At 39.9% G+C, this 13,292-nt stretch overlaps 1 pseudogene; it reads right to left on the reverse strand.

The window, feature by feature from the left end:
* LOC123818718 overlaps positions 1 to 13,292 on the reverse strand; it is a 121,726-nt pseudogene that overhangs the window by 81,347 nt on the left and 27,087 nt on the right.

Raw genomic sequence — 13,292 nt, forward strand, 5'->3', positions numbered from 1 at the left:
ATGGAAGTTTTCTTAAACACCCAAGGAAACCAATATCACTACTGTTTTGTTTGTTTTGCCACATATCCCTGTGCTTGATTCCAGGTTTTTCCATGTCCAATCAGTTATCCCTGGTCTAAACAATTCTACGTTGCAGCTTATTCAAGAACTTATTCTGTTCAGTGGTGTTATTTTAAGATAGCTCGTTTTCCATTGCTCAATGAGAAACATTTTCTAAATGTCACTGAGGGAATTAAAAATTAAAGTTGTGGATGGACAGGAACCATGGGAAGAGCAACTGCTCTTTAGATATTCTTTACAGTATTCAGAGGTTAAAAGAGATCAGCACCAAACTTAAAAATGCCACGAGATGTCTCTTTTTAAATTAATGAACGTATGATATGGCATGTCCTTTCTTGGTAAGCTCGAGTGTCAATGCTTCCCATGATTTGTGCAGACTTTTTACCTGAGGTTGGCTCTTTCCAGCCGTCAGCTGGTGTGTGCTCAGGGAGTGGAAGCTGACATTTCGTATGCATCTAAGCAGATTATTTTAAGGCAGGCAAATTTGCTGGGGGAAATTCAGTAACGATGACTACTGATCTCCCTTATGGTGAATAGTATATGAATGTTGGAGCTGTCTTGAATTATTCCACTGATTTTTACCGGTTTTGGAATTCAAGGTCATAAGACCTTAAAAAATAGTTTTAGAAGATAAGGATCAAAATTAAATATTCAGAACAGGTGCTTGTCTGCAAATGTGTGCACGCATTGGCACATAGCTACTTGAATGTTCAGTATGTGCCAGCTTGGCAATTGGGTGGAATTTGGGCATTAGCTTGAGAATACAACCTGTGGAGTGTTTTTTTTCATATCCCACCCCCCACAAAAGCATCCAGGACTGTATCTTTTCTACGTGAGCAGTAACATCCAGAAATGAGCACTGAGAAATGGGTTGTTCCATGTGAGATAATTGTGATTACCCCCCTAACGTATCTTTTTCAAATGCAAATCTTTATAAAATCTATTATATAGCCTTCCTTTGTGGAATATATTTGATAGAGTTTAACCTCATGAAAATGTTTCTCATTGAGCAATGGACAATTTGAGTAGAGTCATTATTAGAAAATTCTGTTTTGTTTTGTGTTTTTCAGTATAAGAATATAAGGTGCCCATGGAGTTATTGGGCTTTGTGGAGATTTAGGCCCTAAATTAAGTGCCTTGCAAGCTGTAGTTATTGAGTTTTTCTTATTTGCTGTCCACACTTTTTCTGTTTCTATTGTATTGTACAACTGACATTCCTATTTTTAACTTCTGCCCTATTAGCTATTCTTGACGTTTATTGTTTGAATTGACAAATAGCTGGTTATTACTGAAGCTGGGAAATGTTTACACAATGTTTATTCCATTCTCTCTGCTTGGGATGTGTTTGGATATTCCCAAGGTGCATCGGATAGGACACAGGAGCAATTCAACTTCACGCGAGGGCTTGTGGCAGATTGCATTCCCCAGAGACGGCTGCCAACAATCTTCCATACCACATCCCCTTCTAAGCCATGACCTGACCCCCTCTGAGAGATGGGAGTCTACACATGGACAGGTGTATGATGAGCATGGCAGAAGTGACATTATGTGTGATCTAAGACTAAGTCAGACCAGGCAATGAGGCTCATGCATTGTCTTCCCAAGGAGTCCTGAGCTGTCATGTAAGAGACCTGATTTCCATGCTTTGAGAAAGCCCAAGGCGCATAGTGAGGCCACATGAAGGCAGTACAGCCACCAGCTCCAGCTGAGGTCCTAGCTGACAAGCATAAACCCCAAGCACATAAGTTAAGACACCTCCAGATGATTCCAGCCTGCCTCTGCTGAATTCTTCCCCTGAATCCCTTCCCCCCAGCTGCTGAATCTTCCCAGCTGAGGGCTCACACAATCACGAAAGGAACAGAGACAAACAGGTCTTGTTGTGTCCTTTCTAAATCTGAGAAGCACAAAATCTGGAGTGGTTTGTTACACAGCAATGGTAACTGTAACAAAGCAGCAGGGAGTTTTCTATAAGTGGAGGCCGAGAGTTTTAGTGCCCAGTCTGCAAAACATTGTGTGGGGTAGTGGTTAAGATACTGAGCTCTGGAGCTGAACAGGTGTGAACTCAAACCCCGGTTCCATCAGCTGTTACACCCTAGGCAAGCTCTTTACCCTCTTTGAGTTTCAATTTCCTCATCTATAAAATGGGGACAATACTATCATCCTATCATGGGTTTTATGATAAAGTATTTGTTATAAAGCACTTAGCAAAATGAATAGCACAAAATAAGTACTCTGTAACTTTTAGTTACTTTTGTGTGTGTGTGTGAAATAAGTTTGAATTCTCAATGATTCCTATGAGTGCCTTCCTGATTTACGGCTGTGTTCTAGGTAATTAAACTTCAGATACATTGAGTTCTACCATTCAATATATTACTCATAAGATGTGGCAATGTTATTTTCACAACTGAAGACATGGAGAGAATAACAGTTATATACACTTGGAAGCAGAGGTTGTTAGGTTTTAAGTTTGATGAGGGCAGGACCACATCTCTTTTTCATCACTGTATCTCCAGAGCAAACCCAACTGAACACATAGAAAATGCTCAATAAATACTATTTGTATGAATCGCCATAAAATCCTGTTTGTGTAGCTTTTGGATTACACTGAAGATGAAGATGGACTTCATCATCTGCTTATTTTCAGAATTGTCAAAGATAAAGAGGAATTTTCTGGAAAAAAAATTACACAGAAGCCTAACATTTAATTATCTATTATAATTATTTTCAAATGCCTTGATTTTATTTAGGGCCACAGGAGCACACAAAATATTAAGATAACCAATTTTTTATATTTATAGATCCAAAACATTTTCTTTATATTCTTGGAATATTATTATGGTTATTAAATAATTTGTTAAGTGATTAGTCCCGTACATTTTTGCATAAATGCTTATAGTTTTGGTTTTTATGATTTAGAAGCCAAATTGTGATTTAAATTAATTATAACCTTAACTTGCTTCATAATTACAATCACACTAGGCAAGGACTCAATTTTCTCATCACAACACATAAAACTTAATTAGAATGAAAATTATGATCTATGGCAAGGACTTCTGATGTATTCTGGCAACCCAATTTTAATGGAAACACTAGAGTCTGATTTTTATTAGATGAAACAGATATAAACTTTTTTCTGGGAGTTGGATAATCTTGAAAGCTTTAGCATTTTATTGGTAACCAACAGAAAGACTACAGAAAAAAATTTTGCTTCCCAAGATCCAAAGTTTTATTATCCACATAGGTTAGATTACTCTATGGTGACAGACAATACAACATTTTCTCGTCACACCAAGTTCTCTTAAGGTTCAGGTGACTTGCCATGCAGTGGTCCGACCTTTAAGGCCTTTTGTTCCAGAGGGTCTGCATCTCACTCTTTGTGGCTGAGAAGTAAATCCTTCTGTTTAGAAGTGATGCATGTCACTTTCACTGTACTCTTCATTGACCCCAATAAGTCAAAGGGGCCATGTTCAATTTTGCCAGGAGTCTTTCTCCCGTATGTCTAGGGGAGGGGAAGAGGATGGGAAACAATGGTGAGCCTTAGTACTGTTCCAGGAAGTAACATAGTGGTTGTAAGAATCTGGTTCAACATCCTTTTTAGGGGAAATATTTTTTTTTTCCCTCCACTTGATGAACATTGCATTGAATATAAATGAAATATTGTTTCTCTAATGCAATCAGCACAACTTAAAGTACAAGAAAATATGGTATCATTTACTGTAGAATGGATTTGGTAGGAGGTGGCTTTGTCTTGGATTCTTTCCAAGGAGTGGGAATACTTAGTGCTGAAGCTGCCAGAGGGACTTGGTTGGAGCATTGCTTTGCTGAGAGTGCAGTTCTGAGGCAGGGACCTAGAAGATGATACCACAGCGAGGCTCTCATTAGCTATCTCCCCCCTGGTGTGGGACCGGAGGGAAGATACAGTGTGAAAAGCAATCCTTGTCAATTACTGGAGAATATCATGACATTTCAAATGGCTACTGCCGGGATTGAAATACCCATTCTTCCTTTCCCAAGGACCAATATGTACCACTTCCACTCTCCACCAGTCATTACCCTGCCCTCAATGAACAGAATACAGGGTGGGGCAGAAGTAGGTTTACAGATGTTCATATGTAATCCAAATTAATACAAGACTACACCGTGTTTCCCGTGCTCCCGACTGTAACCTTACTTTTGCCCCACCTATAATGACCATAGTGAAGGTCTGATAAAACCCAGTTGGCAAGATGTGTTAGCTGTAATATCCACCTGCAACCCACCCCACCCCCCACTCCCCTGTCCCCCTGATAAACCTACCAGGGTGTACTGTGCATTTGCCACTTTCTAAAGGCTGGATATGGTTTCCTGTCATGACTTTCTACTGCCACATAAGGGTTCTTGGCCTACACAGGGCAAGTGCCAGTAATTTGAAACTTCTGGCACTTTCTTTAATGACCTTTGGCTGGTAAGTGCTAAGCAAGCCTTTAATGAGGAATCTGTGGTCTGGTGTGTTGATGGCACTTTCTTGCACCAATCTTTTCATTGAAATGAATTGTGGCAAAATCCGGCTAAAGAGGGGCCCAACATTTATTGCACCTTGTGTTTCTTCCGTGACACAAAATAATTCCGAAGTGTAACTAACAAATGAACTTTCCCGGTACACTGTTTTGTCATATTAACCCAGGATTTTATCCACGGGGCCGGGTGGGATTGGCATGGCGAGAGAGTCTGCAAGTGTTTGTGCAATGCGCCGTTCATAGCCAGTGCCACGAGTTTAAGAAGCCATCTAGATCAGGGAATGCACTTGATTTTGGTGCTTGTCCACATGTCTTACTGTTTTATTATTACCATGTGCAATTTTTATTCCTAATAGCACTTTGATAGTTTGTCACCTTTTCAATAAAAACAAGGACAGTGCATTAAAAGTTGCTGTCTCCCAATAGCAACAAGAACAATAACCATTTATCAGGTGACCATGCAGAGTATTGGTGTCAATATTTGAAAAAGGAGGATCAGTATGCGGGCCTGAGGACATCCGTACATGTTTACCAGAGATGGCTCTTTCTAGGAAAAGGAAATGAGAAGAAGACATATTGCAGGAAAAGGAGCTGAGCTTTGCAACTAATGAGAAAGATTTAATTGGACTTTTTCTTATATTATTCACTTTTTTGGTCCCCCCCAATATATTGTCATGCATATTGGGGTATATATTCCCAAATTCAATGCCATGCATGTTGTTACATTTATTGCTTCATTCATTTAACAGTCAGGTATTGATTATCTACTATGTGACAGGAAAAGGCCAAGTAAGTATTAGGAATAAAGAAATATGGAAATATCTAGGAGGAAGGGAAGACAGCAGAAAGATCACTACAGCTTTCTGAGTCTTGAAAGGCAAGGATAAGTAAATCAAGGGGGCAAGACAGTTCTGGGCAGAGGGAAGAGCCCAGAGATGTTCATCAGTGGAAGGGCTCAGGGAGTGGCCAGTGACCTGTGTGGATGGAGCTTCAGGAGAGGGAGGGATGGTGGCAGAGGGTGAGGCTGATCAAAATCAGGAAGCCAGCTTCATAGCTGAGGACCTCAGTGCCATGTCAAGGAGTTTGGACTCCATGCTGTCGGCAGTGGGGAGCCACTGAAACACTGAAAACAGGAAGGGCTATGATCTGATTTCCACATTAGAAAGATGACTCTCCAGGCAAAGCAGAGTTTTGATTGGAGGCTGTCTTCTTCCTGGCCCAAGAGATGACCAGAGTGGCCGGGGCATGGCGAGGAGAGGAAAGGTCAGGGATGTTTACACTGTAAAACCAAGAGAACTTAAGCGATTGGATGCAGAGATTTAAGAGGAATAAATCATTGATGATTTCCATATCATCAATGTGGCTTGTGTTAACTGGAATATAGGGGAAAAAGCACATCTGAAGGGAACATGTGTTTGAGACGCCTAAAAGTTGGAAAGGATATGTCCATTAATCCATTGGTTAACATTTACTGAAAGTTCAGTATGTTGTAAATTGTATGTTGTAACTGGTTTAACCCTCACAACTACTGTAATAGCTATTGCTAGTGATTTTCATCAAATTTAAGGTGCCATCAATTCTAAGACACATGCTGATATCAAAGATGTTAAAATGGTCCTTCCTAGAACTGATAAAATACTATATTATTTCCATTTTACAGACAAAGAAACTGAGACAAGAGATTAGGTAATTTATGCAAAGTCACATTGTTAGTTAATAGAGGAGCTAGGATTCGACTCTGGGCGGTCTGGCTCCAGAAATTGTTCACTTAATCATTGTGCTATGTCATCTCTCAGTACATATGGATCTCAGGAGAAAGTGATCTGGTGGGAGATAGAGATCTGAGAATCAGTCATCAATCAATGACCCTCTTATGTGTCAACAGTAGAGAGGTTGTGTATGGTACATGATTCACAAATTTGTGATGAAGTCATTGGATTAAAATGGAAATAACATTGACGATTGCCACCAATGGTTCTTTTGATACATCATCATATCTCAAAACATCAGACTACACCTATGTTAAGCAAATGTTCTACAAGAGAAACTAAAGATACAATATGGCCATGCAAGTGTGCAAAATCAAAATCAAGGCTGAGATGTGCATGTTAAGTTCCTGGTATCTGTAGTCCTGGGAAAAATGAAATTCCTTACCAGTGGGCAGGTATGTATTTGGCCAATTGCTTTTATTTACTAGTAAGAGGGAAATGTCACTCAGCGCAGTGAGTCAAAACTTTTGGGATGCAGTCCTTCTAACTCAATAGTAACACATTTCTTTTTTAGGCACAGTAGTTTCCCTTCCTTTCTCCAACTCCCCTTCTCTCCTCCATTCCTCCCTAGATTGCCATTTCCCAGTGGAGGAAGCAGGAGCGTGAATGTACAGGTTGCTAAAGACAGAAATCCAGTTACGGATTTGCAAGGCTAAATCCACAGAAACATTTGGAGCCCAGTCCTCCATTTGGTTTAACTTTAGTCAGGCCAAGGGGATGAGTGGAGAGCAGCTCTGAGGAGGTGGGTTGTATAAAGCCAGCGTCTCTGTCCTTCTCAGCAGGATCAGGTGTGCAGAAGATGGGTATAAACCGTCTCTGACAAGAGGACAGTAGAACACTAGTGTGGGAAAGAGGGCTGCGCGGTAGCCAGCCTTGCAGATGGGGTCAGCCTGAGCAGCTTAGGAGCAGCTGTGGCTTAGCCCACACAATCGCACATGTTTGTAAGTGCCTTTCATCTAACTTGTTGATAGTGTAATGACAATAAACAGAGCAAATGAAGAAGCCACTTCAGCAGGGAATGGGTTTTCTAAAGAAGAAAGCCACGTTTTGGAGAATGATTCTAAACTTTTAATTGGCTGCCTTTTGGCCACTGAAGAAAGCAACAATTTCTCTAATTTGCTGTGCTTATTTAATCCCACTCTAATTAAATCATTCTCATCAAATTATTTTGCCTAAAATATCGCTTATTTGTTTTTAGAAAGGTACTTGGGTAGGACACATTCTATTTATATCTTTTTCAGCTATCCTTGGCAAAAAACAACTGTCTCTATATTTTTACTTTTTATTTCTTTTCTAGCATGACCTCTTCTGTCAGTCCAAAAACCCATATAAAGTAATTGGATTAGCTAGGTGATAAACTGCCTTATGTAAATCTTTTGAAAAGGAGGTGGTTTATAATTACATTCCAAGATAAATACAAAGTAGTGCAAGCACCAAAGTCATCTTTGGGAGGATAAAAACAATTCCTTCTTTTTTTTCCCCCCCCACTAGAAAAGAGTTTGACAGAGAAAAGACCTGAGACATGGAGGAAAAATATATCTTCTGAAAGGTAGAAGTGGGTGGCAGAGTCTTGGTTCATCCCTGGGTGGGTGGAGCCCAGGCAGGAGTGAGGGTGGAAACTCCTCAGAGAATATGTAAAATGTTACATCTGCAGCTGCTAGCAAGGATGCGAGATGATGTCCTCCACCCGATGAGGACTGTTACCTGCATCTCCTTTACTCACAAGGCCAGAGGTAGACGAGCGGGTCTCATAGACGGAAGCTCCCTGACATCACCGGGGGCCACGCTACCTGCTCTCATCCTCGAACTTACGAATCAATTGTAGTAGCTCCAGCAATCACATCCAGGACTCAGGAGAAAAAAGGAAGGGGTAGAGACTGAGCAAAGGGGATCTGCTAGTTCAGACAGTCTCCTTTAAAGAGTTTTCCCTGAAGCTTTACTCAATAATAAGCCTATTTGTAGAGGGCCTAAGAAAGGTAGATTTCCGAACTGGGCACTTACCTCCCATAATATTTCTGGTAACAAGAAAATAGGGGAGAATGGCCACTGAGGAGGATCCCATTGTCATTGACACAGTGGAGCGAGAGGGAAAGCAGTAGATTAACTACACTGAAGGCAAACCATGCTGATTCTATTATTTTAGCTAGGGGCAAGTTTTCAGAATGGAAGTGTTGTGTTTTTGTTTAATACAGTTTTGCCTGGACATGACTTAGTCCATACAATAACATGCCACTATGTCCAGGAGTGGCTGAGTAACTGGGACAAACAACTACAGAAAAGTCGGAGATCACTGAAGAACTGAATGTGAATATTAACCTACCTACAGGGCTGCCCTTCCTTCAAGAAGGTTATTTTTATAATAATAATAACAATTATTACTTTGAATGGTGTTTGAGACTGAGGAGGTGAATGTGGATGTGGCTCATTTTGTTTAGACTTATTTGTTTGGAGAGCTCCTAAGAAGCTGAATCAGCCTCCCCTGGTGTCACATGATAGAGACAAAATGGCCCCGGGCGTTTCAGAATAGCTCTGTGATCACTGGAACTTGTCTCACAGATGTCAGGGGTATAATAAAAAACGTTGTGCAGTTGGTTTTGGTATTTATACTCTAAAGAAATGCAAGCCTCTGATGACTATCTTGCAACCTGCTGTCCACCTGTAACCATCCCCAAACTCCTCACCTTTCACCCCCACTCAACACACACTAATGGAGTCTAAGTCGTGCGTTCATTCCTAAAAAAAAAAAAAAAATCTTGAAACAACAAAAACTTCTTAACTTTAACAAACTAGTATAATTACATCAAATGAAAGTAAGTAGAAAGGTTGTCAATAATGTAGTTCTACCCTATTTGAGATGTTGGTTTTGCTTTCTAACTGGTTTAAACTCATGGGGACACAGTGGATTTCCAAATCACAATCACTTTACGTGGCGATAGGAATCTAGAATATTCCAGAAGATTTGGCTGGAATATATTCTGGATCACCAACTGGCTCCAGAAAGCCTCTTTGCTTGGATGCCCTCCACCGGGCATGAAACAAGGCACAAAATTGACTGTTCTTTTCTTTTTTTCTACAGAACTTTGTACATGGCTACACTCCCCATGTGAAAAATAGAAATGATTTTGTTTTTAAATACGAACCAACTGAACCAACTAAAAAAAAGGTGGAAGAACTAAATTCAAGTGTGTGAAAGCATGAGGAGGCAAAAGGAAATAATTCTATTATATTTATTTTCAACAAGAGCTTACATCTGTTTCTAATTTACACAGATTATTGACACATCTGGATGTTTGGCTTTAGGAATTGTAAGCTGCTGTGGTGGCATTTATTTTTTGAATCAACTCTTCAGACCACCCTGGAACTCAGGCAAACTAGTTTGGAGAGAAGGTTGTGATATTGTAAATAAAGTTACCTTCTGGCATTTCAAAACCAGTGCAAATGGGTTCCTGTCATTTTGTGTTTTGTAAATTGTGGTTTTGCATTTTTGACACCTGCAGGAAAAATAAGACCAAAGCTGAGGGCCTAATGGTTTGACAATGACAAATTATAAGTCAGATAAAGCTATTAAGGAGATGGGTGTAAAGTTAGCCATTCACATGAACAATAGGGGACTCTAGATTTCAGCAGAAGCCAAATAGTGAAGGAGGGACTGGTGAGCATGCTGTTTTAACATGGCCTGATGGGAATATGCATTCTAAGAAGGAAAGTGGGATTGTTAAGTAACATTGATTAATACTTGACCTCTTGGATGGATTCCTTTTGTAATTGGGAGTTAACTTTTCTCCCTATGTGGTCTGATTGTAGTAATTTATTCCAAGGATATGAATAATGGGAGTCATGGAGTAGACCTTTAAAGATTTTAAAAAACAAAAGCATAACGAAACACTTATTTCATTGCAAATATTTCTTAAATGGAGTAGCATGATTTTATTAAAAGAAAAGAAGATGATAATCAAAATCCTAGTACCAATTGGCAAAAACAAAACCAAACCCTCTTATGGTTCTTTAGCCTAAAGGTACAATATCAAGAATTAAGCACACAACATGGTTTGATTAGTTTTGTGAAGAAGATTCTTTGGAGTTGTAGGAGTAGGTTTGGTTCTTTGTTTTGCTGTCATAGCAAACCTTAAAATTCTCTCCTATGGGAGATAAAGTTTTACTACATGGAGAGAGATTGCCCAGCTGATTAACAGTTTAAAATGACATCTGGCTGTAGCATTCTTTAATGGCAATTATTGCATTCCATTTAGAAAGGAAATGCTCATGACTACAGAACATCTGATGTAGCTTAGAAACAAACTTATCTGTTGTGCTGACATTCCTGTGTCTTTAGATATTATTTTATTGAATGTTCACAAAGCAAAACACCAAATGTATATCAGTGCCTGAGATAAATGATAAAATGTTCCCAGGTGTGAGCCTCCAGCCATCTTGTAATGTGTAATAAAAGGTGTACTTCCTACAGCTTTTTTGGTAGAGATGGCAGAAAAGGAATCAGAATTAGGAGGCCAAATTCCAAAGACCCCACCTTCCAATTAACAATGTTCTTATCTCCATTTCAGTACAGCCTATTTTAAGATGCCGATAGGTAACATTGGGATCAATTAATGGCCTCTGGGAATGATTTCATTGCAGCTCAAGATGGTGACATTATAGTATTGTTCCACATTGACTCAATGATTTTAAAAACAGTATCACTTCTAGCATCGCCTACAGTCCTGTCATTTTCAAGCCTTAGATCTTGTGAATGTGTGAGTCACAAAGCTAATTTGGAATATTTCTAGTTGATCCTTAGGGTCTAACTCTTGGTTAATGGGCCTTTAACAGGTGCTTTGACGATGGAGGATAGGAGTAAACATGAAGCTGAGTTCCACAAATAACACAAGCATTTCATTTCAGCGAACCTCCACCTTTCTTCTAACCAGAATTTAAGTCACAGCCTGTTACTAGAAATAATAAGAGTGGGCTGGCTCACATTTTGATCCATTTCCATTCTCCCTGTGCACAGCAAGTGACTCAGGCTATTTGCTTCTAGTAGGGGATAGGTTTCTGAGAAGCTTTGAGTGCCGTTAATGACACAACTTTGGAAATGCTTGCGGGCACTGAGAGCTTTGTAGCACACTGCTAGGACCACTGCTGCCCTAGGCACCTTGGAAAGGGGTCTGAGCAAATGTGGAGGTGTTTTCTTTTCTGGTGGATTGTTGGCTGGGGCCTGGAATGGCCAGTAGAAAACCATTCTTTATTTACATTGAAGGGACTCCATTTCTCTTTCAATAAACCTTGCTTTGGCCATTTCCAGGCCTCTATTAGAGCTAAAAATCAATGGGTAGGAAGGGGCAGGACTGGTAGAGCACCTGATGTGAAAAATGCCAGTTCACAGAGAGGAGCAAAGCAAGAGGGAGGAAGCAGGGAAGCGAAGATTCAGGACTAGGCTTGATGTTCATTCTTTGATGTTCAGTTTCACCCGTGAGCTGTGTATCCAGACCTCAATCCTCCTCCTCTCCTGCTTCTGTTTGGAAATAGGGAGTTGGAGAAATGTGTCTTCGGGCAAATACCATTGTGTGTTTAAAACTAGGCGGTTCCAGAAAGCTGGAGGCAAAAAGCAACGTTAGAAGTCACTGGTCAAACTTCCTTATTATATAGATAAGGGAGATAAGGAATCAAGGCTCAGAAAGGTGCAGGGATGAGTGGAAATCTCCAGGCAGGACCTAGAGCAAACAAATGTCCTGTTCTCCCTCTCACTCATGCTTACTACTTTATTGTCGGTCTCCCCTCACCAGGAGGACGAGGGCAGAATTTTTAATTTTGTTTTCAGTGGTTTTGTTTTCAGTATTTTTGTAATTGACAAACATGTCTTTGATTTTCTGATCTTAAGTGGGAGGAAATAATTATTCAAAACATCCAGCACATTTAAAAAGCTGTCTTGTAGTATTTACTGAATATGTAGGGTATGCTCCATACTGAGCCTGGTGCACTGGGGAAGAGAAAGGCAAGGACTGAATACAGCTGAGTTTGGTGTGTATGAAGTAGGCACTCAGTGGTGGGAGAGGCAAGAGAGAACCTGGATGACCCCGCTGTGAAGGTGTTAGTGCACCATTCAGAGAAAGGAAGGAGCTTTCCTCTCCAGCCTTCTAGGTCTAACAGGTTAGATGGAACTCACGCAGCGGTCCAGTCCAGCCTTTCTCCGTGATCAAAGTCTGCCCTTCCACATACTGACGCAAAGGGAGATCCTTTGGATTTTGGGTGTGTGGAAGTGGAAGAATTTCCTCCCTTCGGCCATTCCGGACAGCCTGTGGCTCAGCAGGATTTGGAATCTTGAGGAGTTTGCTAATCTTTACTGGAATAGGGAGGACTCTTCTCATTGTTCTCTTTTTCTTCTTCCTCTTTAGACTTCTCTTTATCACATCGCCTTGGAGACTTTCTGGAAGACCTGCTCTGATTTCAGAATCTATTGTATAGGAGCTTCCGCATCGTTTTCTTTTCTGTTTTTACTGGTTGGATCACATGCAGCCCTGCTCGCTCACCGAGCAGAAATTCCTGTTCTTGTGACTCATTTATTTCCTTTACCAGGAAATATCAAAATTAACCACTATATCATCAGGTCTAATCCTTACATTATTTTCTGTTTCCTTTTCATCCAATCTTTAAGTTGCTTAAATATAACACATAGTTGTAGATTTATAATGCTTGTTTTAAATCTATTTCCAATACAAGATGATTTTTAATCTGTAAATTATTAAGACCTTTTATTTCATATTGTAATTTAAATCTTTTAAGCATTATTATCCTTTTACTTTTCTGGATGAGGACTCAGTAGTTTATAGTTATCTAGAAATCTATAATTCTTTAGCTTTCTTTATAAACTCATTTTGTTACCTAAAATCATATAAACATTTCTTGTAAGTTCTGTTTTTAGTTAAAGTGTTTTGGAACATTATAATTTATTTGCTAACATCATAATTTTGAT

The sequence above is a fragment of the Phyllostomus hastatus genome, unplaced genomic scaffold (assembly GCF_019186645.2).
Source record: "Phyllostomus hastatus isolate PE091 unplaced genomic scaffold, TTU_PhHast_1.1 phas_contig_29, whole genome shotgun sequence".
Taxonomy (NCBI): domain Eukaryota; kingdom Metazoa; phylum Chordata; class Mammalia; order Chiroptera; family Phyllostomidae; genus Phyllostomus; species Phyllostomus hastatus.